Here is a 27,937-nt window from a genome sequence, read left to right on the forward strand (position 1 = left end):
TAAGTTCCTTACAGGAAAAGTTTGAATGGAAAAAATTTTTAGGCGAGATATAAGAGGAAGGGCGGCGATAATAAAAGTAAACTTTATCATCGAGTATCTGCACAAAGCTAGCGGACAATTTGATATTTCTTGAGAAGAAAGTTTCTTGGATATTTTTTTATTTGTTTATTTTTTTATTTTTTTTTATTTTTGTTACTTCAAATTATTGAAAATTAAAAGTTGAAAAACCAGGGCACAGCTTCCCGCGCGAGTTATTTTATGCAAGACGCGACTTAATTATGACGAAACTTTAACACGCTGTATATAATTAGAGAGTCCGGCCCCCATCCTTCGATGCTAATTAACATTCTCAAACGCGTTGCGAAGTTCGCGCGAAAAGTTGTGAAGCGACGTGATTCCCTGTCGAGAATCAGCATAACCGGAACTACGATCTTCGTTTCGTTCTTCGATTTGTCAAGACGACTTCGATGACGCCACGATGACGCCGACAACGTCGAGTCGAGACGACGGTACCTCGGCTTGAACTTCGTACCGAAATCGATGATCTACATCGATCGGCTATTTATGGCGGGCTGTACGATGATAAAATGGTATCGTATAGCTAAACCGTCGTGCGTAGTCTCAGCTTTGGCGACGTCACAGAAGAATTCCGGATATCCCAGCTTTCACGTCCAACGCAGTAACTGCGGCATCCCGTTTAAGGTTATACTTGACGATAATTTTTTCTCGACTGATACACTGACGGAAAAACGTCGTTGAATCAAATAAATGTGCGGTCACGGGCGACGAAACGAAAATTTATGTTGGACCAAGAAAATGTTTAGTTGGACCATTTGAATCGACTAAATATTTTATTTAACCAACGGATCTTGAATTGACACAAATAAATATTCATTTTGCTGCTTGTGACCGCAAATTTATGATTCAGGATTTACTTTATCGGCGTTATGAACGAGCGCTTAAAACCGTTTTCTAGATACTAAAACCCGGATGCTGTTCCGCTGCAGGCAGATTAAAGATTCGCGAATCTTTACCACATCATAAAACCGCCGCTTTACCGTTCGTGAGGTCAACGATCCTGACAGTGAGTTCGGAGCTTTTAAGGTCTAGCGTAATTTGTGTTTTTTCCTTTTCTTTTTCTATAGATGTTAAAAAATCGGTTTAAGCCGTGTCACCCCCGTGACGAGGAGAAAAATTTCAGTTTTAATCAGCTTAATTTTTACAGGAGATAAGAACTGCCATGCTGACCTGAATAAATAATACTTCAAAGTCATACAACCACAACAGAGTTTATGACATTTGACATGTTTTTCAGCTCTCCCAGTCATCCAATTACTCCAACGAATCCCCGGTAAAGAAGGATGGAGGAGGAGGAGGAGGAGGAGAAGGAGGAGGAGAAGATGAGAAGTCAATTACAGATATGGTCAAGAAAATACACCTGAAAATGGAGTCGACCGTGCTCGAAGTCGTCAAAATATTCACCATCGCTTCGGAGGGGGTGCGAAAGGCTTTATCCGAGAGCCACGAAGAGACGGAAAGGGAGATGCATCGAACGGAAAAAACGATGAACAGCATGATCAAGAAGTACAAATTCAAGGACAAAAGTGTCGTGGAATGTTTGAAAAGACACAAGGCAGACCTCAAGGTCATAAGAGCAGCTTACACAGCTTCCGTGGAACAGTGCACCGAAACGGCGTTGGGGAAATTGAAAATAACGAAACTGAAGCACGAGAACGCGATGGATGAAGTGGCTGCTTTCGACAAGTCGATGAAAAGCATATTGAAAAATTGCGGAAACGACAGGAAATCTCTGACCAAGTGTATCAAGGAACAGAAGAACAAAATCCAGAAGCGATTTGACCATTTGACCCAGCTATTGAACAGGCTGCCAAAAGACGCGGAGGAAACTACCGCGGACGTCGCGAAACAAACCATAGAATGTCACCTCAAGGCCCAGGCGAAAGCGATAAAAGGATTTCGTCTCATCCTGAAGAATTCCGCGCGCTGTTTTTCCGCAAAGGGGAAAGAACCGGGGAACGGTTCAGTTGGTTTGTTTCCCAGTCACAAATCGCACCTTTTTCGTTTCGTTTATTCGTCGTTTTTTTTTTTTTTTTTTTTTTCGCCTAGGAAGACATCATCAGGTTCAAAGAGAGTCGGCAGGGTTCGGTGACAGACGCGGAAACGAAGGACGCTGATCGACGGGAAGAAATTTGCATGGAGAAGGCTCGTCAGCGTACGAAAACGGCCCTGAATATGCTGCGGCAAAATTTGGTATCCTGCAACGCGACATTGATGTCGATATCACCGCCGCAACAGGACACGATTACGAAACAAGAACTGATGCGAGAGTCTCAGGAGATACTGGCCCACCTGAGAGAAGTGTCTCGTCGCTCCATGGAAATAGTGGGTAATTGATAATTATAATCGGATCGATGACTTTTAAATCGAGAATAACGAATATCCCCATTTTTTACCAATCAGACTTCTTGGCGTACGCGAAAGAGGAAATATCTAGTATAGAGAAGAGGCTGGCAGAGCTTCACGGAAAAGCAAAGAAGAAGTTTTCCCACGTGTCGCACGTGGACGAGAAGTCAACGGTCTTCGAAGCGTGTTGTAAAAGGTCGATTGAAAACGTCATGGAAAAATTGGCGAGTGTTGAGAAGAGTGTGAATCGCTGCAAGCCTGGATCGACTCGAAATGAATGAAACCACAATCTAGCTTGTCGTCAAATGACACTTCAAGCCGTTCGGCAATGTCGTGAAACTTAAACGTCGAATAAAATAACCTCTGCAAAAATGTCGCGTCAGTTTTTATCATTCTTAAATCAACCGTTGAAATGACGTACGGCGTAAACGTATTTTCGACGATCCGTGATCAAGAGTCGGTAAACTAACGTAGCTATGTCGAGAGTAACGACGGACTTGGGCAGTTTAACTCGAGAAGCTCAACAAATGCTCACCTCACTTGGCGAGATACTGTCGTCGACTATGCAGCAGGGCGTTGAAGCGATAAGAAACTACGAGGAGCTTGCCAACGACAAGGTAAGCATAGTGCAGCCTTCGTCGTGTCGAAACGTAACTTAACCCAGTCTAACAATCCAAGGTAGCGGAGATAACGAACGCGACGAAGCGCGAGCTTGCGGAGCTTTCGGCTCAGGGCGAAGCCGTCGAGTCCTGCGTCGAGAAGCGTCAGGCCGATTTTCTTAAGATCGAGGAGAAGCTGAGGAAGGATTTGGAAACGTGTTACAAAAAGCACTACGGATCGTTGGATAAAATTTTGACAAACAAAGCGGGTATCCGCGAAGAAGCCGAGAAGATTAAAAACGAAGTCCAGCAGATGATGACGAACTGCATGTCCGCGACGAATAAGACCGAATGTTTTGTCGCGGCGTTAGACAGTCTGAGGAAAAAACTGAAGACGATCACTTCCAGAGTCGGCGATATACTCGAGAAGGAATCTGCGGCTAGAGCGAAGGCGTCGAAGGCTGTCTTGGAATGCGATAAAAAAGTCATGGACGAGGCGTGCAAAAAATTCACGACCATCATCAACGATCTGAAAAAGTGTGCTGCAGCTGCGCGTGAATGAACGAAACGCTTTGTGCAGAGTGAATGAATAAATTTTCAGGATTCCCAACATTGACTCCTGACTACCATGTTAGTGAATCTGTAGGTATCCGAAATATTTGCGAGGTTCGTTGTATATGTTCACGTAATATAAATTCAAAGAATATATTCGAGGTAACTGGTACCGCAAAATACAAATTCCGTTTCGAACGGACGACCTCATCAGCGAGATTTCATCCGGCTCACGTTTTCCAGGGTTTTAAAGCTCTGTGCTTATCGGTTTTATGCTTTCACAATTTTAAACGAGTCTACAAATTTTCGAAGGCCAATTTCCGTCGCTATTTGATCAGTTAACCGAGTGCCATTGAGGTTTAACAACTCGAAAGATTATACAGATTACGTACGAGCTTTGACAGGATCCAAGCATAATTAGCTCTTTGAAGATGAGGAATTATTATTAATCACCTGGAATCGAGACCACAGTGCGTGGGATAGCACCGGATGTGAATCGAGAGGCTGAAAATTCGCTAGATCACAAGAAGAGTCAAGCAGGGATGCGGGGAAAGGGGAGAAAGAGAGAGAAAGGTTCTGTCAGGATACCGACGAAGAGGGCGAGAAAGGAGCAAATCGTTGCGCCCGGGGAGTGATTTATCGTCGACGTCGGGATTTCGAAGGCAGCCCTTACGATTGTCGGTCGTAAGGCACGGATTTACCAGTTCCAAAAGCTCTATTAGGTTCGCCATTTATATCCTTCATTGCGCGCGGTGCGCAAAGCGCGAAAGAACGATACCAGCTACCGTGGCCCTTGGAATAGCGGGTGCAAAAAAACGAAGAAAGAAAAAAAAAACGTTAATTTACCCCCCGAGGTTCCATCGGCTGATGAAAAACTTGGAATGACCGTTTCTTGTTCCTGCAGAAGTTTTCTTTCCTTCCGTTCTTCGCTGACCGTCGCGTCGAACCGATTAGCTTGCGATCAAAACCTTCTGTTAACCGGACCGTAAATTGGATCGAGCATAAATATCGAACATTCGAGATGTTACAGTATCGCGAAACGCGTTGGATTTCCAAGCGATTTCAGGCGTGTCTACCTGGAATTTCCGTCCCGTACACAATCGGCCATTTATGCTGTATTCGCTTGGAAGGAGGAGAATTGCCTACCCACGCCGTGTACCTTAAATCACCTCGTTTGCTCGACTATCTGAAATGCTCGAACCGTCCGAATACCTAATGAGGCAGTCTGAAATCTCTGATGAAAGCCAAAGATTTCTGTTTGTGTAAGAACTGATTTGATTTCCGTTAAGAAAAGGTGTCGTCTGCAAAGGGCATATCCGGGTAAGCGTGCCAAAAGTGCCCTTTCTCGAAAAGGATTCTGCGGGTGATCAAGTATTTTTTGTCGGTAAATAACTGACTCGGACTAAATTTTAGCTTTCTAACTTCGTCTTGCTCAAAGTTATCGCGTAAAACGTGATTTTAAGTTTTTTTAAATCACAGACGGAAGCTTTGCTAAGAATTTCCACCTTCTAAAAATTTGTTGACATTCAGATCGCTGGTTTCCGGTGGATATTGAAGAGGTAATACTTGAAGTTTTTCTTTTTTTTTTTTTTCGCAGTACCTATACGAACATCTGCTTTCATACGATGTGAAAACTGAAAATCATGTTTAGTGCGATAACTTCGAGCAAAATGAACTTACAAGGCTAAAATTTAGTACGAGTTAGTGATTTATCAACAGTATATAGTTGGTCACCCGCAGAATCCATTTCGAGAGAGAGAGAGAGAGAGAGAGAGAGAGAGAGATAGCACTCTCGGCATACTTACTCGGCTATTCCCTTTGACAAAGTATGGAACAGCTTTCAATATTCCATAAAATGTTCATCAATTCGTATTCCAAATTTATAGTACCAAGCTCGAGTTTCGATTGACGCAAATTTCAGTTACATTGAATACCAAGTTACTCATGCGCGAGTTTCATTTAGTTTATCCCCTGGCAACAATTACCTGCAAGACAATATTCCAGAGCCTTCTAAACAGGGAATATCTCTTCGCTTTTTCTTTTCCTCCTCAATTAAATCTTCCACGTTCGCGATGATTTCCTCACTTTATTGAAATACTTTTGTCCGAATTCTGGTAAGACGTAGAAAAGCCGGGAGAATGAGTGAAAGTGCGGGTTAGGAGGGGCGACGCAGCGGGGAGGTTGAATCATTGTTTTCATCCAGTGGATGGTCGTAATTTAGGCGAAGAAACCAACCGACCCGACGACGTTAATATTCGGTGGGGTCGACGCCACTTGCCTGCGCCTTCCTGGGCCGAAATTAAAATAAATTACAAGAGGTATGTGCTTTATTGCAAACCGTGCTGCAGGCAGGCGATAGTTGTAGCACGATGCCGGAGACTATATTTTCCGCAGACGGTGGAATCTGCAACACGTGTTATAATAACCCCCCCCCCCCCCCCCAGGCGTAAGAAAAAGAGCCTCGTCGAGTTCCTACCCCATGGTAAATTATTTTGCATCTATGGGCTGAACAGTCGACCTAGCCTAATTCCGGTGTAAACGAACGAACGGCAATGAATCGCAACGGAACGATTGATGGAAGCAAAAAAAGTCGTCGATTAATTTTAGGACGATGCTTGATCAGGGATGAAATTTCATTCGGCAGGTGCGAGTTGAAATATTGTGGTAATGGCGAGGAAGGCCTGCCTGAAATTCGGTGAACAGTTTCCTTCTCTCGGTTACATCAGAGCCAGAGAAGAACCGTCGAATTTCATTAAAACTTGGAATTATAAATATTTAAACTCGGTCCAAAATTGTATATACCTATGCGGCTTTTTAACGTAGCGACACGGGAGTCGGTAATAAATTCCAAGACTTTCTAGTAATTAAGTAAGTTTACCTTGCAGAGACGCGGATTTTAATACACCCACCATCACGGAGCTGAATACGTTACTGGGATTTATTTAATTAACCGATATCACATTTCTTCATATTTTCGTATAAAAAGTTCGTCGTTATTGTGGGTGAAAAGAAAATGAAAAAGTTCCGTCATTTTTAGACCGAATATCGCGATGCTCTTCGGAATTTTGATACTGTCAGGTATTTTCAATGACAATGAACGCTGGGAACATTCGAAAACCTTGAAAATATGCTCCTCCGTGGAGCTATTCCTTCCAACGACGAGATTTGATAGAGTAAAATCGATAGCCGAGCATCTGGAACAGGGATCGGAATGAATAAGTCGCGATGACAATAGGTGGACATAAAAGCGGTGCAGGCGATATAATATCGTATATAATATAACAGGAAGGGGTGCGGCGAGGTGAGATGTGTGTCAAGTGGGTAAAATAGTTGGGAACACTCGAGGGAGATGAAATACTTTATAAAACGTGCCATGGAACTCGATGCCCCGAGGCAAATACCTCCAGTCCTTTATTTTGTTTATTATACCAGAGTACGGTCAGTTCCTGTAGGTATATATGTATAAATGGGGCATTCCACGCGAATTCAGTAAACAGTTGACCATGACATTTTTTAATTTCATCAAGGATTTTTCCTACGTCAGGGCGACCCTTTAAAAGCTTCCGGAAATATTTAAAAATTTTTTTCAATCACTCGTCTTTATCCTATGACTCTTCAAACCCATCTCAAAAATACCTAAATTGATTTTCAAGAAATGAAAAAAATAAACATTTGTTTTTCGAAATGAAACATCTTCACGCGAGATTCAGAGTGGGGCCTCGTTGTATTTTTGGAATCTTATTATCTATTTTTTAATCGTTTTTCCTATTTTCATACCTGGTCGGAATTTATTACGATAGATACCGCATCTCCGATTTTATTACTAATGTTTTAAATTGTTTCTCCAGCTTTAAGACAATCTCGCAATTTTTTTTTTGTCAACCTTTATCACTGACTTGAACAGGTGTGAAAATAGAAAAAGGGATCCAAAAGATGCAGAAAATGTTTTTTTTTTCGTGTTTCATAAAAATCAATTCGGGTCTTTCTGAGATGGGTTTAAAAAATCACGGGGTAAGGACGAGTGATTGAGAAAATGTGAAAATTTTTTTGGAATCTTTTCAAGGGTCATACTATCGTAGGAAAAATCTTTGGTGAAATAAAAAAATGTCACGGTCAACCGTTTACTGAGTTGACGTGGAATGCCCCATATATATATGTCTATATATTTATATACGTGATGGTGTCGGGGGGACGGAATGGACCGCAACTGGAATACCAAGATTGCAGATAACAATAACCCGCAGCTTTGCCACCGACTCCAATTCCGCTTTACCAATATTTTAAACTATAACGATGAGAGGGTGAATTTTTCGCCCAGCCCCCCACGGATCGCTCTTTTTATCGCCGTTAAACCAATACTCCCTGAGGTCTCTCTGCGTGGGGCAGAATTGCCAACCCCGAGCTAAAACCGGACTGTAACCGTGACCGCTGCCACGCCCTGAGGAAAAAAAAAAACAAAAACAAAATAAATAAATAAATAAAAAAAAAATAAACTTTGCTAATATTCCACCTGGCTCATTTTCGTTTACGGTCGAAAAATGTTATTCCACGCGAGCATCGTGCAGCTTATTATATCCAACAGCCTCGCATGAATTCGTTTGTAATGAGTATGAAGAAATTGTTGGAAAAATTCAAACCTTTTTAAACTAAAGTGTTCAACGAAATTATTGTGTTGGAGTTTTTTCGTTTTGCTTTATTTATTTATTTATTTATTATTTTTTCTTAAAAAGAATTCGTTTGAGAGTGTATGCGATAAAATGCCCGAGCAACGTTAGTAAAATACGAGGCAAAAGACGATGACAAAAAGAGGGGGGGAACAAAAACAAACAAACAAACAAAAAAGTTAGGGCGGAGACAAACGTAGACTCGTTTCCTTTTTCGTTTCCGAGTTCGCCTTCTCCACCTCCGACATTTTCTCCGAGGGTTGGAAAAAGCGCACGGAAAGTCGGGCGCAACTTCTTTGTTGTCAGGCAGCCCGAGGAATTATCTACACAGCCTTGGGTCACCCCATACTATACATATATAGAGGTACATAAAACGGCAGTAATTAATTTCATAGCGAAAAGGTGTCGCGTGAGAAAAATACGCGAAATGTTTCCGTACAACGGGTCATATATTTGTACCCGTGATACGTCTCCTCGGCGACAGATATCGTTAATAAGCGTTGGTGGAAGCATGGAGCGAGGAGAAAAAAAAAATAAAAATTACAGACCTTGAGATGATAAGGAACAACTACGTAAGTTAAATTGCCATCTCTGTCAGGGCATATTGACGCATTTGGGAAAGAGATTTAGCCAGTTTCTCTGCAAAGCTTCTGGAGCAAGGTACTGCTCATTTAAGAAATCATTGAATCATTTCACACGAAATCAGACAGGCTATCACTAAAAGACTAATTGTTGTTAAGCTAATATCACTCGTAATCGTGGGAATCGGAAAAAATTACACGAAGTCGCAGGTAATATCATGGATTCGGAAATCACGGGAATCGCAGTCGAAATCACGAGAGATCGATTCCTTTTGGAAATCGTCGTGCCGCCGAATTTGCGAGTGAGCAACCCGTCGTTCTGGTGGATAGAAAGACGGAAATACAGAGAGAGAGAGGGGGGGGGGGGGAGGTTGTATCGATTGGTGACTTGAGAACCAAGGGGTGTAGTAATTAATAGTATCCATTAACGTAAAGCAAAGCCGTCCGAGATCTGCAGGATCTAATTAATTATCGAAAGTTTAAAGCCACATTTAGGCTGAGGCTCTTTTCAAGTTTCTTCGAATGTTGAAAAACAATATCGAACCAAAAAAACAACACCTATAAAATCCACTCTAATCTTATGGGTTTGGATTTGTACGACACTGATTGTGAAACGCGATATTCCGAATAGCAGGATCGCAACCAATTCTTAACATGGCGCATGGCGATGATTGATTAAACCTTAAGCTGCACACCTCCTATGTCATAACACTGGTGTTACACCGGGATCGCTGGAGATCCCACATCAAAAATCATTGCGTGAAAACGGGGATGTCGATTCGAATAATTTGAAAAAATTCTCGGATACTCTTTAACTATTATATTTCAAAGTAAATTACTTATCTCAAGCAAAATGAAATTTTGAATGTGAAAAAAAATTCACCCAACAATAACGTACGGGGAAAATTAATTATTCGGCTCGAAAAAATCACGAATAACTAATTTTAGTATTTTGCACTGTAAAATTAACTGAGTAACTCTCGATACACAAATATTTAACCCGAAAAATATGGAGATACTGCGAGATGAAAATCTGTTCATTTGAGTGAGTTTGAATTTGTTTGAATTTGTTTGAAAAAGGATGAATTGACGATTATTTATTCGAGATAAAATCAGATTTTTTTTAGATGTTTTTTATACGGAACCTACGGTGAAAATATCACGGGGTCATTTTGACCCCGGTGTGCACTGATTATTCAAAAGCAACGTTAATCTCACGGTGATGATAAAACTTGGCAAGTTCGCTTAACTAAAGCGGTATTACTGAACGGCCTGATATTTTCGCACCAAGAAAACGAAGAAAAAATTCGAGACTAAAATGACGTTCTTCTAGTTTTGTTTCTTTTTATGTATATTACGCGCAGGACTCGAGAGAGACACGTTCGTATAAAGCTTTGGGACACGTAGGTATTACCGAGCATCGTGCCGTGCTGACCAATCTTGATAAAATGAAAATCACAGCAGCTTATCTGGGAACGGGTTAAAATTGGAATAGAGGATTTTCACCCGGTCTGAATGGTAGCGTAGCGGTTCTTCCATCTCGGTATATGGCGCAAGGAATATACGTCCACCCCTAATAATATCAGAAGCCCAAAATCAAAAACGCGGGGGTTTCAACAATTGCCTGGTCGTTATTTAAACTCTGAAAACTCTAATTATCGAATTATTTCTCTTTGAAGTATTCGTTAGGACAGAAAAACACTGAAACGTTAATGCGAATCTCCAGTGCGCGCCTGTATTAGATTTTCATGCAATGACTTTTGAATTTTGACATGCTTCAACGATAGTCAGATCGATATTATGATTACCGAAAAAAAAGATATTTATCATTTTCTTTCCGCAGCGTGCAACGGTTATTATTTATTTGAACGAATCTTCCGTTAACGAAAGAAAATAGACAAAAAAAAAATTTTTTAAATTAAAAAACTCAATAATAAAGACACAAGGTGTAAACTACAGAGAAAACTTCACTTCCATGATTATATCAACTTCCTGAACTTGTTACGTTCGATTCGTATTTGTATAAGAAAATTTGACTAGATTGTATCGAGTAAAGAATAAATGTATTTTGTAAAATTGAATAGATTGACAGGATATAATAACACAGGAATATTACTTATTTATAACAATATTATGAATTGCAGTAGGTACATTTGACATAGATGTATTTCAATAGAATACAGCTGTGAAACACGTTCGCGTAACGGTCCCTTGTAAGAGCCGCTTCCGCCGGAGGCAAAGGACGAAACACTCCGATATTTGCATTTTTTACCCATCTCATCCGTTGAGTGTATTTTTATGTCAGAGAGTGCCGCGCACTCGGAGTAGGTGCGTAAAGCAAATACTGGCCAAACCCCGGATTGGCGAAAACGTCGAGCAAGAGTGTTAGGAAAGCGAAGTTACAGACCAAGGAGAAATGACGTCACCGTTTGACTAATGCCACAGTCAAGAGCCACGATAGAAAAGAATATTCTGTATACGATTATTCTCACGTTTATGCATTCTAATATACATATATCTTAATAACAAATGCGTCGATGCAACAGAAAAAAAAAGTATGAAAAATGGAAAGAATATCCGAGAGTAAGGATGAGAGAAAATTGTGAAAGAAAAGTGTGGATGAGAGGCGGTATTTTCTGAGAATGAAACTGGAAAAGTCAAGTCGGTCAAGTAGCCAGCGATCCGTGAAAGAGTGCGGCGAGGCTCTGCGGGTGCATCGAATCGACTGAATGGCCCTTCGCTGAGACGAATAAAAAGTGAAAAGGTGCTTCCTCTGACACGTCGAGGATTCTTATTTTCATTCTTTAACCGCCCGCGAACTTGAGTTTGAGGACTTTGTCATTTATAGTTTCAAGAACATTTTAGTATTTTTTCGTTGAAGTTGATAACAAAATGGCGGGACACCGCTTATAAGTAGCGAATGAACACGTTTTCAATCCGGTGGGGAAGATTCCTCGGTCAATTTCTATTCGATTGACTTGAAATTTTGATTCAATCTTTAAAACTTGTTTATCGATTCGAACTCATGGCTATATTTGTGAAATTCACTACCAAAGTTTGTTCAACAAGTATTTGTTCATAATCGTATATATTTGAATTTCTTTTTTTAACACTTAGGTCACGAGACCGAAAGCGAAACGGTGTTTTCAACTTACAAAAATTTTTCTATATGTTACAAGTTGGACAGTGACGTCAGAAGATACGCCACCACAAAAGCCGTCGAGTTCAGAGTCATTCACTCCTTACATGAGCCATGCCAAAAAACTCGAAAAACTCGGAGGCGAAAATCTGAAACTCCAATGCAGCAATGCAGGAGGATAAATAAAGCTCAAGCATTCGTATTAAATCCGAAACTTGACAAATACAGCACATAGTAGGCCGGTGGAGCAACGGCATGAATCTGCAGTTGAATTAACGATATGTGATTTTTATGTTGAACGCAGGAACCTTGCACCGAAGCTTGCAGCGAGCTAAAGAATACACGAAGTAGTGGGATAGTTGCACGAGAATAAATCAGAGCAATGCGAGACCGCGGAATAAATTCCTTGCGTGTACAGAATTTACGAAATGCGAGGGAAGAAAGGAATAAGGGTGGAATATTTTTGGCGAAAAATATACTCGACGAAGTATAAACGGGCGAGAAGTCTCATGCCGGGACGAGATTTAGGCAGCTCGGTCACGTACCTCGATGCTATATACCCGGTTCCACCTATCAGTATTCGAAACTGAAAATGGAAATGACTGCAGGCGGCAGTCGTGCCGAAAAACCCGGGGAGACGGAAAGCAGGGCGTCAATTTTATTACAGAATCCGGAATGATTCGCTTGCACCTCGCGCGGAATAAATCATGTACCCTCACGTTTCCGTAAGTAAAGGGAAAATCGGTAGAACGACAAGTATCTGGGAAATACTCGATGCTTTTCCCTCGCGGGACGTCAAGCCAATTTCAAAATTACGACAGCGAACGCAACGTTCCCTTCGACGGTCCGGAATTGGCCGGAAATTTCGCATATTCTTACCGCAATTTTGTGCGCTGCTGTGACGGGATTAAAGGTATTTCGCAGCTCCGGAAATTTGGCGAAAAGCTTATTTCCATAAGTATAAATAAACATCAGGGCTGAACGAACGGAGTGTTATGACGAAATGCAAATTTCTGCAGTCCGCCTGATTCACGGAGAAGAGAACAGAGCGCGTTGAAAAGCAATGAGAAATTGTTATACCCGAGGCTGACAGCTGCTCTTGGCACTTGGATTGCCTGCTCATCTCGAGGGAAATTTTGTACAGGAAACAGGAAACAGGAGAAAGCGTTATAGGTACCCGTGCAGCTTGAATTCTCCCCTAGTTTTTCCCCCTCATCAGTTCCAAAACTTTTCCTACAGTCATTTCTACCGCTGCCGACTAATTCAGACGCGATGCGGGTATATTTACGATTTACTTCGTATTTGCGGGGCTGCCGTTTCAAATAATCCACCTTCCCGACTCTCCTCGCATATTTTTCTTCCCTCCTTTCGCGCAAGCCTTAGTTTTACCTCTGCTCGCATTTTCCGCAAACTTTTCTTTTTTTTCCTTCTCTCCCCCTTTGATTTTCAGAATGTAAGCTTTTTCCTCAATCGCGGCGCAATCTAGTCGAATAGGTGATTCTTATTTCCAGCACCATTTTCGAAGCCGAGTATCGTCATTTCTCGTCCTCAAACTATTTATGAAAGCTCCGTAGAGACGACTAAGATCCGTCTGTGAGAAAATCTACCGGCACAGATCGAAAATTTGGAAAATTGAATGACAAAAATTATATCTTGCGAGTGGAGAAATCAAAGAGATCGACCGAGAGCAGGAAGCTTTCGGTGTTTAGCTCTTTCACTTCAGCCAATAAACGATTATACCGGCACGAATTCCCGGTGGGTAAGCTTCTCGAAGGGTCACAGATTACGGATTGAAGGGCTGAAAGCTTTCACCAGGAGCTTTTGTCGGTAAGTTCGAGAGGACGTCGTCGTCGGTAAGCTAGCAATCGAGCAGATACGAGCTTTTTCGTATCGACGGATCCGCAGGCGGTTGGTCGAGCTTTCCGAGTGAAGCATCATCGACCAGTGTGCTTTTACAGCGCTCTGATACCCAGGCATATTATACGTGTAACCGAAAGCTCGCCAAGGCTTTACTTATAGTAACTGTTTTTGAAACTCTGGCAAGGCGTACGTCTTGTATTAGCAAACTTCACGTTAGCAGGAGGCTTGCAGTACTTTACTCCTGTGTCTGAACCAAATTTTGTCAAGTATCGACTCGTTCGTACGTAAAGAATATAACAGCAATAGTTCGAAAGGTTGATTTTCACACAACTATCGTGAATCATTATCAACAAATGGATCGAAATTGATTATTGGGAAGCCTGATCCTTGGTTATTTCATGAAACAATGAAGCTACAACGCGAAATCTTGATTCCCGATATTCCCAAAAGCTCACTGATCTTCTCGGTCATGTCGTAAGTCCGGGAAATCCAATCGTCGAATCCTACACCGAGTTACGTCTGTAAAAATGTTTCTTCTATCGAAAGAAAATATTGCTGATCAAGCTTTCCGCGGTGAAACAGCGGCGGCACGACTGGTGCATTTTTCATCCTAGCAGTATTCGACTGGTTGGTGAGATTCGGACCAACTGGTTCCCGGTCCGACCATAATTCGCTGAGCACGATCACCGACCCGACGGCAGTGCGTTCTCCGCCAAGTTCGGAAACCAGTTTCGTCGCTGTACCTACGCCACGCCTCAGATATCGAAAACCAATACCAATACATCCACTACCAGCCAACGGTAAAAGTCTTAATTGGGTAGAAGAAAGTACGGTGTCTCAGTCCGCTGGCTAAATGAATAATCGGTAAGATTTTCCGTGATTTTTCGGTACAAATGATAAAAAGAAAGCGAGAAAGAGAAAGAAAAACGGATCAAGGAAGATGACGCCAAACAAAGATCTCACACAGATCACGCGTCACCCGTAACACGAGAAAATGAAATTGCAACTTCATATCTCGAATCTGGCACTTACAATTAGAATTCCCGCCAGCTAACGAGAGACTTTGTCCGTCGTTAATCGGATATCCGAGGGCTTGATTGGAAGCTGGCCGCGGTTTGTGCCTGAATATACTCCCCAACTGTCGGTAGGTGAAACGTCGATGTTCCCTTTTACTCTCCGTTAGAATTTATACGACGTTACAGCTGCCTCTCCCGAAGTGCTTCGCCGTGCAGGCCGGTAACGACAGTGCAACCAACGTCTACGTATTGCGGAAAGTGGAAGCGTCGTACTCTCTGAAAGCTCGCATCCTCCCATCCACTCGCATTATCGTGTCGACGCATTACACCATCTATACGTACCTACACTCTGGTCCACCGTAAGGTACACAGCGAATCGCAGGCCTCGTTTCGCTGTTGCATTCCTAATTAGTGCTTCCTCTGGGGGTTCGTGACCGAAGAGCAATTGCTCCGGGCTGCCTGACGACGACGCCGCGATTCTGGCAAAAGGAAACTTTTTCTTTTTACCGGTATTTTCAAACTCAAACCCGAGCCACAGTTACTGCGGGCTGCTAATTAGCTTACCGGAGCCCATCGTTTTCCACTTACTTCTTTTTCCTCCTTCCCTACTCTTCTGATCTTGGATCTTCATTTTTTACTTTTTATCCACCTTCGCTTTTACGTTATTGTGGTTTCATTTTTTTTTTTTTTTGTTTTCATCTCTCTCGCACGTGAATCAATCGCTGGTACAGTAAACGTTAGATTTGTACTTCCTTATTCATGACCGGCTCGTATGCTGACGATAAATACTTCTCGTTCGGACTTATTCCTACACGTATCACTGTACCAATAAAATTGAATATTCAGACGAGAATTTTCGTCCGTGGTTGAAATCCAGGTCTTCCCGCAATATGTCTGGACCCTTTTTGCATTGAAGAGATGTAAAAAAAAAAAAAACCCCATATATTTGCAGGGCGTATCTTTATAATCCTCGAAAATTGTTATCTCCCAACTTTGCGATGTTCGCGTGAAGAACAGACGATTTGAACCCGTAATCGTTTTGTAAGTTGAGTATAAAGCTAACGTGAACTCGCGATTTCCTTTTCCTCTTGGGTAAACAATCGTCACAATTCAACCCTTGAGCAAATGTTCGCGCATATGCAAGTTATCTAGCGTGTGCATCATGATATATGTATACGAGGGATTCACCGAGTAGGTACCTGGCATATTTCCAGAGGTAGGTAAACCAAGCGCCATGATTTGTTCGGTTCGTGTACAGCGTTGTGTAAACAATTTATTACACGGATACGCGCGGCTGTGTAAAGCGCCTTTATACACATCGCGTTCAATTCGAGCGAAGAAGATTTTAAAACTTTCACCACCGCGTGAGCAAATTTAATTAACTTAAAATTTCAAAGGCTTATCCCCATCCCTCCTCTCTTCTGTTATTCAACTATCGTTCCTCTCTCTCCCGAAGCTCGCCACTCCATCCCGCAAATTTCTCTGCTGCACGCTGTGAGCAGCCGACAGACGAAAAAGCTTTTTGATATCGTATGTATATATATATGATTCAACTTCTTTATGAAAGTGAAAGGTTTTCCATCTGATGAGAATTTCGGTAGATAGGATTCGGTTCAATGAGACATTTTACCTGAAAAAAATTATTTCATCGTTGAGTGCAAGGATCCCCGTTTTGATCCCATAGAAAAATGCTCAAAACGGCTATTTACATAAAGTTGGAAAGAAATAATTTATCGCACAAACGAATGTTACACTTAAAGTCAAGTTCAAGTTACAAAAACGCTAATTACTATTGATCAAAATAGTCAGAAACATAGTTTGTGCTATCGTCATGAACATTGCAATCATCGTCGAACCAGAACTGTCAGTTCGACTTCCTTCCGTAATTACTAGGCATCTGAAATCAATGAATAATCTATTTTGGTTCGATGACCTGACTTTGTTTGTTCACAGTATTGATAGCGCCAAAATATACGTGGGCGGATAGTCCCATTTCACCCTTCACCGAAGCTCCTCATTTTCCCCGATCGTACAATTTTGTAAACAAATGTGGCTCCACCACCACGCTACGGTGAAGTAAAAAACCGTTGGTAATAGTAATCTATAGTCTACGCTATTAGGAAAATACATACATTCAAATGTATACCGTCTTTTTATCATAATCCAGGCACTCAGACTACCCTGAATCCTTACGCGAAGGACTAACCAATGCCAATCACGGCTCTCCGCTCACGTTTCCGGCGTTTTTTTTTTTTTTTTCACCGGTCGTAGCTACAAACGAACCGTTCCATTTCCAGAACAAGCCTTTAGAATCACCCGATCGTAGGTCGCAATATTCTATTAGTAAAAAAAGAGGACATCCCCGTCTTACCCAACCCGTCCCCATTCAATGAAATTAGACGAACGCGAAGCGAAAACCGATGTAAAAGTTTCAACTGGTAGAAAGTTTGGCGCGAGAAAAAAACGAGAACAACCCTCTCTGAGCCTCAACCTTGACCTCTTGATGTGAAAAGTGGTATCACACAAACCCCCATAGGCGATACGCCAAATTGCTATTCGCAGCTTCGTCTAGACCCTGCAGCTGCGATAAGGTCGAAGCATGCCGAGAAAAAAATAAGTATCGGTAAAGTCACGTCGAGGGTGAAGTCGGGAGGATGAGAAAAATAAAATCGGGGGAAAAATAAGGAGAAAATGAAGATGAACGCCTGCATTAGTGATCATAAGCCGTACGGTTAATATATGACAGGGATTTCATATTGCTGCTTGGCGGTGTTGCTTATACTGCTTATACCTTAGACTTCACGCGCACGATACGGTCGTGTAAGGTTAGGTTATTGGCTAATAGAAGCGCGCTAACTTTTTCCATTCCTTTTCATTATTACCTCTGCAAGGCAAAAGCTGTAGGAGGTATTGCGAGTCGGAACAGCGAGTCTGCACCAGAAATGCTCGTTTCCAACTTGATTAAACAAAGTGGGATTTCATAATGCGAATCAAGGTATACCGTGCAATGGTAGATAGGTGAACGGACCACCGATTTGACAAGCCACTGGACATCTCTTTCTTATTCGATAACCGATAAAAAATCACAGAATATAACGCAATTGACATTCACCATAAAATGGCATCAACGAAACTTGGAAAAATGCAGACATTTGGGGTAAAGTCACTGTGTTCACAATCCTCAAGAGTATCCGTAAGCAGTCATTTGAAATCACTTAGAGTGATTGAAATTTGTACATAAATTTCATCGTAGTAGTAAATTCGATTTGCGACGTATTTTCGACTACCTTCGCCACAAAACGATGGCACAAACTGCCGGACCAATACGACTGAGAATACCAGGTTCAATTGCAATTTGTTTAATGTGGCGGTATAAAGACGATTAGACGGGAATCTCGTACAACCGAGAAACCGCGTAAAATTTCATTCGCAAGATAATTTCAGCCTGTAAATGTAGAGAGAGCCAAATAGCAGACGCAGAAAGCTATTCGGTCGGCAGTTGTGCTTCGGGTTCAAGCGATAAAGCATATACCTACCGAATAGCAAGTGGACGTATCAACTCTCTATGCAAAATATGTGCACGCGTTGTCACGCGTGGAGAAATTCGAGGACTACATCCATTCTACGTTAGACGAGGACCACATTTGTCACACCTGAAGGACCAGCTACCATCTCACTCGCAACGTGGAAACTGTTTGAAGCGAATTCACGCCAAGGAATCTGCCTCAGCGTCTTCAGCCCGGAAAGAAGAAGAAGAAGAAGAAGAAGAAAAAGAATTAGAAGAGAAAAAATCCTATTTCAATCGAAATTTATTTCACTTCACCGGGCGAGAGTGTATTATGGGTATATAGGTATACAATACCTTGGACGGAATAGCGAGGCAATTTAAGATGAAAAAAACTAGGTTGAATTTCATTTTATCGCCTATTATGAAGACGTTGAATAGACGAAATCGGGTTTCCCCTTTTTATTGCTCTTTGAATAATTCCATTTTTTCTCGTACTGCAGCATGGTAGCCGGTTAATTTCAGAGTGAAGAGAAAAAATAAAAAATGAAAATATGATCATCTATAATTCACATGTTACAGTACACAGGCGCATGGGTAATACATTTATATACCATGTACTACGTATACTGATACATAGACAGTATTTCCTACGTCTGATCTGACTTCCTTCCTTCCTCTCGTTTCTTTTTTTTTTTTTCACCGTTTTTACATCCTTTCTCTCATCGCGAACGAATCGTGATTGCTTTTTGTTTACTTGTGTTCTCGTAACCCATATTTTAGCTGTTTCATTGAATGCCTGTGCATCTTCCCCATTCGGCTATAAACTTTTGCCGGAACTCCGTAGAAAGTTGAGTTAGTTTGTTTTATTCCTTTCCATCCCAACCCCATCCTGTTTCTCTCTCCCTTAGTCTCTCCCCGATTTGGTCTTTCGACGAGAGCTATAAGGGAGACAAAATTTTCGTGAAAGATTCAATGGCCGATTACCAAGCAGCTTATCTGACTTTAGAATTTCGTTGGAATACGGTAATACCCAAGTCTATAAGTAAGTTTCCTTCTTTTCTTTCTTCTTCTTCTTCTTCTTCTTTTTCTTTTCAACCGGGAAAAAACTGTCGGAAAAACGAATAAATCATTCGCCTACTCGTCTGCAGGACAAAGCAGGTGTTTTAGGCGAGACTACTCAGGTGCGACTCTAAGCTGAGGTGGCGACGCAGGATTACTTTCACGAAACCCGCAACAACTTTGACTTTTCCTAAGGATACGCGTTTGCCTAAACTTTAAAGTAGTGTATATATGCCGGTTCTAACTCAAAGATGGCGGCGCTCCCCCCTAGTTCCCCCCTAGCTCCCCCCTAGCTCCCCCCCCAGCCCCCCCCAACTCGCGGCGCCCCCCCCCCCCCCCCCGCGACTCGCGGCGCACCCTCTCACACCCCCCCCCCCCCCGCGACTCGCGGCGCACTCCCCCCCCCCCCCCCCCGGTCATTTTCAGCGGCTATCTCCATAGGATTTTGACACACACACACACATGCACGCGCGCACGCAAAATAATTCCTGTCGAGACTTGTTTGGCGCCGGAAAGCCGCACATAAATCAGATAAGGTAAGAACCCGCTAGATCTATTGAAAAAATTCCAGGAAATGACCCCTGAAGGAAGGTTTAAAATGGCGTTTTGAATGCTTTTAACAATTTTTTTATTTAACACCAATTACATTTAGTTTTCTTATTGTATTCTCAATTATCTTATTCTAAATTTTAACGAGTAAAATTATACATATTATTTTCAATATCCATATTAATTAAACATATTGTTATTCCAAAATTGACTTAAACCAATTTTTTAACAGTACCACTGATCGGATTATATTCAACAATGCGATCATGCAAGATCGTGCAGTAGGCAGAAGTGTGTGGCGGGAACGTAGTGCTACAGTCGAATTCCAATCGAATGTCCACAGGTCCCCAGTTTTCAATGTTTCGTTCTGCTTGGAACAATCGATGACGATAAGGGGAGCTTGGTTTGTAAATTCACGCCTCGATAGCAAAGGCCCAGCTTCTTTGTTATAGTAGCTCATTGGAAACCGAACATACATATCATAGAGAATGGCGGGGGGTGTGCAGGCTCGGACTTGTTCGCTATAAAGAGTCGTAAAACCCAAAACTGTGTGTACACATACCATCCGGTGAAGAGCGGGCAAGATAAGATTTTTCTTACACCAAACACTGTTCGCTACCTGCTTTTCGTTGACCGATTTTTCACACCACATGGCCCACGCTGCTTAAAGACTCATAAAACTCAAAAACTACATTAGGCGGCGGTGGGTTCGTGGAGAGGGGGAGGGGGAGGGGGTGAAAACCTGTTCCAACACGCTTTAAGGCAAGATGCAGCTGCGGAACTGGGTGACTTCAAACTGGCAGATAAACCGCAAAAATTTAGGGATGGTGGGGGCGGGGACTGCGGACCCCAGCCGTCTTTAGCGCCATTTTTTACATGAATTTCATCATCTCTACAGAGTCGGGAGGGCAATAAAACCCAAAAATTTAGGGATGGCGGGTCGGATAAAGGGCGGACCCAGTCGTCTCTGACGTCATTTTTCCCTCCGAGATGCGCAGAACGCAGTGCGCACCGCATCTCTGACGTCATTTTACCCTCCGATATGCGCAGAACGCAGTGCGCACAGTTCCCAAATTCTTGCGATCTATCGGCCTATATAAATATAAGCTCAACGCATCCTATGCAGACTCGTCAGTCTTACACGATACGTGCAAGTCAAAAAAGTTATACAAAGTTCAGCTTATATCAACGTCAAAGTCATGGCAGTCGAAGCGTATATGGGACTTGCGGAGCAGATGGAGAGGACGTACAATTTGCTGAGAGAGCAACCACCCGGAGAAGAGAATGACGTCGTCATCAATCATTGGGCTGATATTGGAATTGCGAATATCCAAGTTCTGCGCGATATTTCCATGCAACGAGGAACAACCGTTGGTGCGAAAATACGGATCCAACATACGATCGCACTCCTGCAATCTTGGGTGACGAAGATCAAGCAGTTGCAGCAGCGCACAGTGGTGACGGGTGGAAATATCGGTACTCCTGCGGGTGTACAATGGGACGACGTGGATAGCGCTTTTGCCAGCCGAATCAGAACGGGGGTTATCACAAATCTCCGTCATAAAAATTTGGACGCCTTTCTGGACGATGTGCAGCGCGTCGTCACCGAGAAGTTGGAGCTGATACTGCGCGAGGAGGGAAATGTGAAGGTTAACCTCATATTATCGTGCAAATTCGAAAATGCCAAGCACGAAGAGATCTCCACTGAAGTTAAGAGTTTCAACACCTCCAACGTGGCGATTCTCCTCCCATCAAGCGATATAAATGGTTGGTTTATACGTGCACGGGGTGATCTGCAGTCAAAGGTGGAAGATTTCGAGCAACGCGATTCCGGCTGGAGTATGATTGAGATCCTTAACATCGCTGTAAATATCAATCGCTACCAGCCTCTCGCCGCGGGGGCTTCAACATTCGTCGAGCTGCCCCAAGACATTCAACGGAAGAGAGCGGTGGTGAACGTGAGGAACGAGGACGAAAGATGCCTTCTCTGGTCCGTCACAGCAGCCCTCCACCCGGTCAAGATCAACGCCGATAGGACTAGCCGTTATCATCGATATATTTCCGAGTTGGACTGTACAGGTATCAAATTCCCTGCTACTCTACATGATGTGAAGAAGCTTGAGAGATTGAATAATTTGCGCATCAATGTATATGGAATAGAATCTCAAACTTTTTCGCATCATGCAAAATCAAATAAAAGCGTCATCGTGCCAATTTATTTGAGTAAAAATTTGCATAGCGTAAACATTGACACGATCCATCTTCTAATGGTTGAGAGTAATCCGGAAGACGATATGACTGGTGAGTTTGCACCGAGATTCCACTTTGCTTGGATTAAAGATCTTTCCCGATTGGTGAGCAAACAATTGTCTGATCATAATGGCCAGCTGTTTTTATGTGACAGATGTTTGTGCCACTTTAGCGTGAAACACGCCTACGACAATCATCGGCAAGATTGTATTACGCTAAATAAAGTACGCATGGAATTTCCCAAGTGTAAAGATTTAGTATTTTCCAATTTTCAAAACAAAGGCACCGTTCCATTTGTCGTATACGCCGATCTCGAATGTATATTAATCCCTGAACCTGTGGATGAATTTGAAACTCGTAAGACTTGCGAAATTCAAAAGCATATCCCGCACAGTGTAGCGTACTATGTACATTGCGCGTACGATGAGACTTTATCAGGGTTCCACGGTAAACGCGGTGTTGATTGCATAGATTGGTTTATGCAACAGCTTAAAGATTTATCAATTCAAATAGAGTCACGCATCAAAAACATAATTCCGATGAAGTCTCTTACCCAAGTGCAACGCGATCGTCACATGCGCGCAAAGAATTGTTATATTTGTGAAAAACCGTTTACCCCTGAGGAGAAAAAGTGTTACGATCACTGTCACTTCACGGGTAAATATCGTGGTCCTGCTCATAATCGGTGTAATTTGAATTTCAGAGAGTCGCACACAATTCCAATAGTTTTCCACAATTTGTCCGGTTACGATTCTCACTTTTTAATAAAATCCCTCGCGTCAACTTTTCCCGGTAAAATTACACTGCTACCCATAAATAAGGAAAAATATATATCCTTCACGAAACACGTCGATGGAACAATGATGCACTTGAGATTCATCGATTCGTTCCGATTTATGGCTAGCAGCATCGATAAACTTTCCACATATTTGACCGATACCGATAAACACATAACACGCAAATTTTATAATAACCCGACTCAGTTCAGTTTGATGACCCGCAAAGGCGTTTTTCCCTATGAATACGTCGATTGTTGGGGGAAACTCGATGAACCGCGATTACCTGCAAAGAAGCATTTCTACTCGCGCCTCTGCGATGCAAATATTTCAGACATCGATTACGAGCACGCGAAAACTGTTTGGAGAGAATTCCATTTAGAGTCATTGGGGGGCTACTCAGATTTATATTTAAAGACCGATGTTCTTTTGCTTGCCGATATTTTCGAAAATTTCCGCGCTAGCTGCTTCAAAACATACAATTTAGATCCGTTGCACTACTACACTGCACCGGGGCTTGCTTTTGACGCGATGCTCAAGCATACTAATGTAAATTTGCAACTTTTAGACAACCCTGAAATGGTGTTATTTATTGAAAGAGCCATTCGAGGCGGCGTAGCGCAATGTTCCAATCGACACGCTCGGGCCAATAATAGATTCATGGGAACAGATTTTGATCCAAACAAAGCGGAATCGTATCTCACGTATTTTGATGTGAATAACCTGTACGGTGCAGCTATGAGCGTGCATTTACCAATCGGTTCGTTCGAGTGGGAATATCAGCACATCGATATAACGAACCATCCGGACGATTCGCCGATCGGTTACTTTCTGGAGGTAGATTTGGACTACCCTGTAGAACTCCACGAGGATCACAAAGACTTACCTCTTTGTCCCGAACATTTTACTCCTCCAGGTAGTAAAAATGCCAAACTCGCGACCACCCTTCACCCCAAAACAAAGTATATATTGCACTATAGAAATTTGAAACAGTGTTTGAGTTTAGGATTGAAATTAACGAAAGTGCATAGAATTTTGAAGTTTGCGCAATCTCCATGGCTCGAGCCTTACATCACGCTCAATACAGACATGCGTAAGCAATCTAGGAATGAATTTGAGAAAAACTTTTACAAACTCATGAATAACGCTGTGTTCGGCAAGACTATGGAGAATGTGCGAAATCATAAAGATGTTAAATTGGTTACAAAATGGGAGGGAAAAGGTGGTGCGAGAACGCTTATTGCCCGAGCAAACTTTCACAGCTGCACCGTATTGGACAGTGATATGGTTATCATTGAAATGAATCGTGTCAAAGTTCACTTCACCAAACCTATTTACGTCGGCGCATCAATTCTAGATCTGTCAAAAATCTTTCTCTACGATTTCCACTATAATTATATTAAAACCAACTTTTCGAATAAACAGGCTAAATTGATGTATACCGACACAGACAGCCTTATTTATCAATTCAATGTGCCTAATATCTACGATATCATCAAACGTGATGTAGATACAATGTTTGACACCTCTGACTATCCGCCCGACAATGTGTATGGTATTCCCCTTAAAAACAAAAAACAACTAGGGCTAATGAAGGATGAAAATAATGGTAAAATTATGACAGAGTTTGTGGGACTGCGAGCAAAGCTGTACACATTTACTACGATGGGCGAGGATGGGGAAAAATATGACAGTGGCGTAAAAGTGAGTAAGCGTGCCAAGGGTGTAAGAAATTCATCGATAAATAGCATCACGTTTGATGATTATAAGCGCTGTCTGACGGCTTACCGAGAGTTGACTCTTCCACAGTGTTTAATACGCAGCAAAAAACACGAAGTAAGCACGATCGTACAAAAAAAATTGGCACTGAGTTGGCAGGATGACAAGCGGCAATTGATACCTGGACAGACTGACACCATACCTTGGGGGTTTGTCCCAGCCCCCCAATAGCTATAGGATAAACTTTAAACATAGAATTGATGTAAACATTTGATGTTTGACGCCTCGAACGATCCACCATCGGGCGGAAACGTTTCATGATCAATACGATATTTAATGGATTTGAAGTTTCAAAATGCGAATTCATATACTCAACAATTGTTTATTTATTTATTATTGATATATCAAGCAATTATTCATATTTATTCGTTTACCACGAGAAAAGTTTTCAGAAAATGAAAAAAAATTTCAGGAAACGAAAAAACTTTTCAGAAAATGAAAAAAAGTTTTCAGAAAACGAAAAAAAGTTTTCAGAAAATGAAAAAAAGTTTTCCAAAAAATAAAATGTGTAATAATCGTATGGCAAAATTGCATATTATCATTATTATTATCACTATTATTATCATTATTATTATTATTATTATTATTATTTTCGTAGTGCATGCGCGCACAAAGGAGATAAAATGTGGAAATATTTGTATATTCAAAATCTTTTATTGTAATTCGGAAAATACATACAAATTATGTTACATGTCTGTTTCATTTATCCAACTATTGTGCGAATTATCAAAACCCGACCACTTCACATAGAACAGATTCCCCCATTTGCGTAACACTTTCTCCACAAGGTAGCCGTCGGGATATTTCACTTTGGTGAGCTCTTCCTCGTAGAAGCCCCCCTCGATGGGATGATCTTGATAATCGGTAAGTTTGTAGGTGGGTGGATTGGTATTTTTCACCTCACTCACGATGAATATTTCTGTCGTCCAATTGGGTGTATAGCCTTTTTCGAATACATTCTTGTACTTGCTGATTCGAACTCGATCGCCTACACTGAATTTCCGCGCTCGATCACTTCGTTTGATTTGCCGAGGCTTGTACACGCTACGATACAGCTGTTTTTCATTCTCCGTGCTAACATCCTGTAAGTTTTATTCGAATCGTGCGATGTTTGGTGTTGTTGTAGGACCTTATTAAATCAACCCAAAATATTAATCCACTTGTGAAATCCTAGGAGAGTAAACCACATCCACATTTTATTTTTTCAATGTTCGACTAAAAACGTTCGCATATCGACGCCTTTATGTTGCCGAGTGTCAAATACATGTTGATATTGTGCTGCATCATGAGGGCTTTCAATTTGCTGTTGTGAAATTCTTTGCATTGATCAACGTATAGATGTGCAGGTATACGGCTCTGGGGTTAGTACAGATTTCATAGCAGCAGCCGCATCTTTCCCCCCACCACGGATGAGGATGAAACAAAAATGTGACAACGGTGTTAAAGTGGGTAAGCGTGTCAAGGATGCGAAAACTGCAACGATAAATAACATCACGTTTAATGATTATAAGAACCGTCTGAGGGGCTTACCAAGAGTTGATCAACCCCACAGTGTTTAATACGTAGTTAAAAAATGCGAGGTTAGCTCCAATGTACTGAAAAAATTGATCATGAGTTGACAAGACGGTAATATGCAACCGATACCTGGGCAAACAGGCACCAGAACTTGGAGTGTGTGCTGCAACCCCGCAATAAACTAGCCGTAGGCTGGAACTGAGGGCATAGAACCATTGTAAATATATGCGTTGACACCCATGGCGATAGTTCATGAAGCAGAGACGTTTCGCCGGCAATACGATATTGAGCAGATCGAAGTTTTAAAATTCGAATACCGTGTAAATTCATGTATTCATCAATTATTTATTTATTTATTATTAATATATTGAACAATTATTCATATTTATCCGTTTACCACGAGAAAAGTTTTCAGAAAATGAAAAAAAGTTTCCAAAATACGAAAAAAAGTTTTCAGAAAACGAAAAAAAGTTTCCTGAAAACGAAAAAAAGTTTCCAGAAAACAAAAAAAAGTTTTCCGAAAACTTTTTTCCCATTTGATTAACACGTAAAAAAAGTTTTCAGAAAATGAAAAAAAGTTTTCAGAAAATGAAAAAAAGTTTTCAGAAAATGAAAAAAAGTTTTCAGAAAACGAAAAAAAGTTTTCAGAAAACGAAAAAAAAAGTTTTCCGAAAACATTTTTCCCATTTAATTAACACGTAAAAAAAGTTTCCAGAAAAAAAAAAAAAGCTTTCAGAAAATGAAAAAAAAGTTTCCAGAAAACGAAGAAAAATTTCCGAAAATGAAAAAAAGTTCACCAAAAAATAAAATGAGCATTAATCGTATCGAAAAATTATAGATCATCATTATTATTATTATCATTATCGTTATTATCATCATTTGAAGGCCTTTGATCACGGCAGGCGATAGTGGAGGTGCCCCCTGCTACCAAGGTCCGGCACTATCGACGTCGAGGCCGCCTGCAGCCCCTCTCTTCCGCAGTCTAGGAGGACCGCGATCCTCGCCCCTTCCAAGGTCGTCGCAAGAACTGTCATTGCTCGCGAAGTAATGACCCCTGGATTTAGAGTTCGCATGATTGAGCTACGCATACGACGTCCTGGCGCGGAGCTTCAGGGGCGGCTGTGTCCTAGGATTTCACAAGTGGACTAATATTTTGGCTGTGCCGCCTCGAAGCTCCGCGCCAGGACGTCGTATGCGTAGCTCAATCATGCGAACTCTAAATCCAGGGGTCATTACTTCGCGAGCAATGACAGTTCTTGCGACGACCTTGGAAGGGGCGAGGATCGCGGTCCTCCTAGACTGCGGAAGAGAGGGGCTGCAGGCGGCCTCGACGTCGATAGTGCCGGACCTTGGTAGCAGGGGGCACCTCCACTATCGCCTGCCGTGATCAAAGGCCTTCAAATGATGATAATAACGATAATGATAATAATAATAATGATGATCTATAATTTTTCGATACGATTAATGCTCATTTTATTTTTTGGTGAACTTTTTTTCATTTTCGGAAATTTTTCTTCGTTTTCTGGAAACTTTTTTTTCATTTTCTGAAAGCTTTTTTTTTTTTTCTGGAAACTTTTTTTACGTGTTAATTAAATGGGAAAAATGTTTTCGGAAAACTTTTTTTTTCGTTTTCTGAAAACTTTTTTTCGTTTTCTGAAAACTTTTT

At 41.7% G+C, this 27,937-nt stretch overlaps 1 protein-coding gene across 1 annotated transcript in view; it reads right to left on the bottom strand.

The window, feature by feature from the left end:
* LOC124302773 (disks large 1 tumor suppressor protein) overlaps window positions 1–27,937 on the bottom strand; it is a 325,653-nt gene that overhangs the window by 251,673 nt on the left and 46,043 nt on the right. The gene's annotated exons all lie outside the window — the stretch shown is intronic.

This window comes from Neodiprion virginianus, chromosome 1 (assembly GCF_021901495.1).
Source record: "Neodiprion virginianus isolate iyNeoVirg1 chromosome 1, iyNeoVirg1.1, whole genome shotgun sequence".
NCBI lineage: Eukaryota > Metazoa > Arthropoda > Insecta > Hymenoptera > Diprionidae > Neodiprion > Neodiprion virginianus.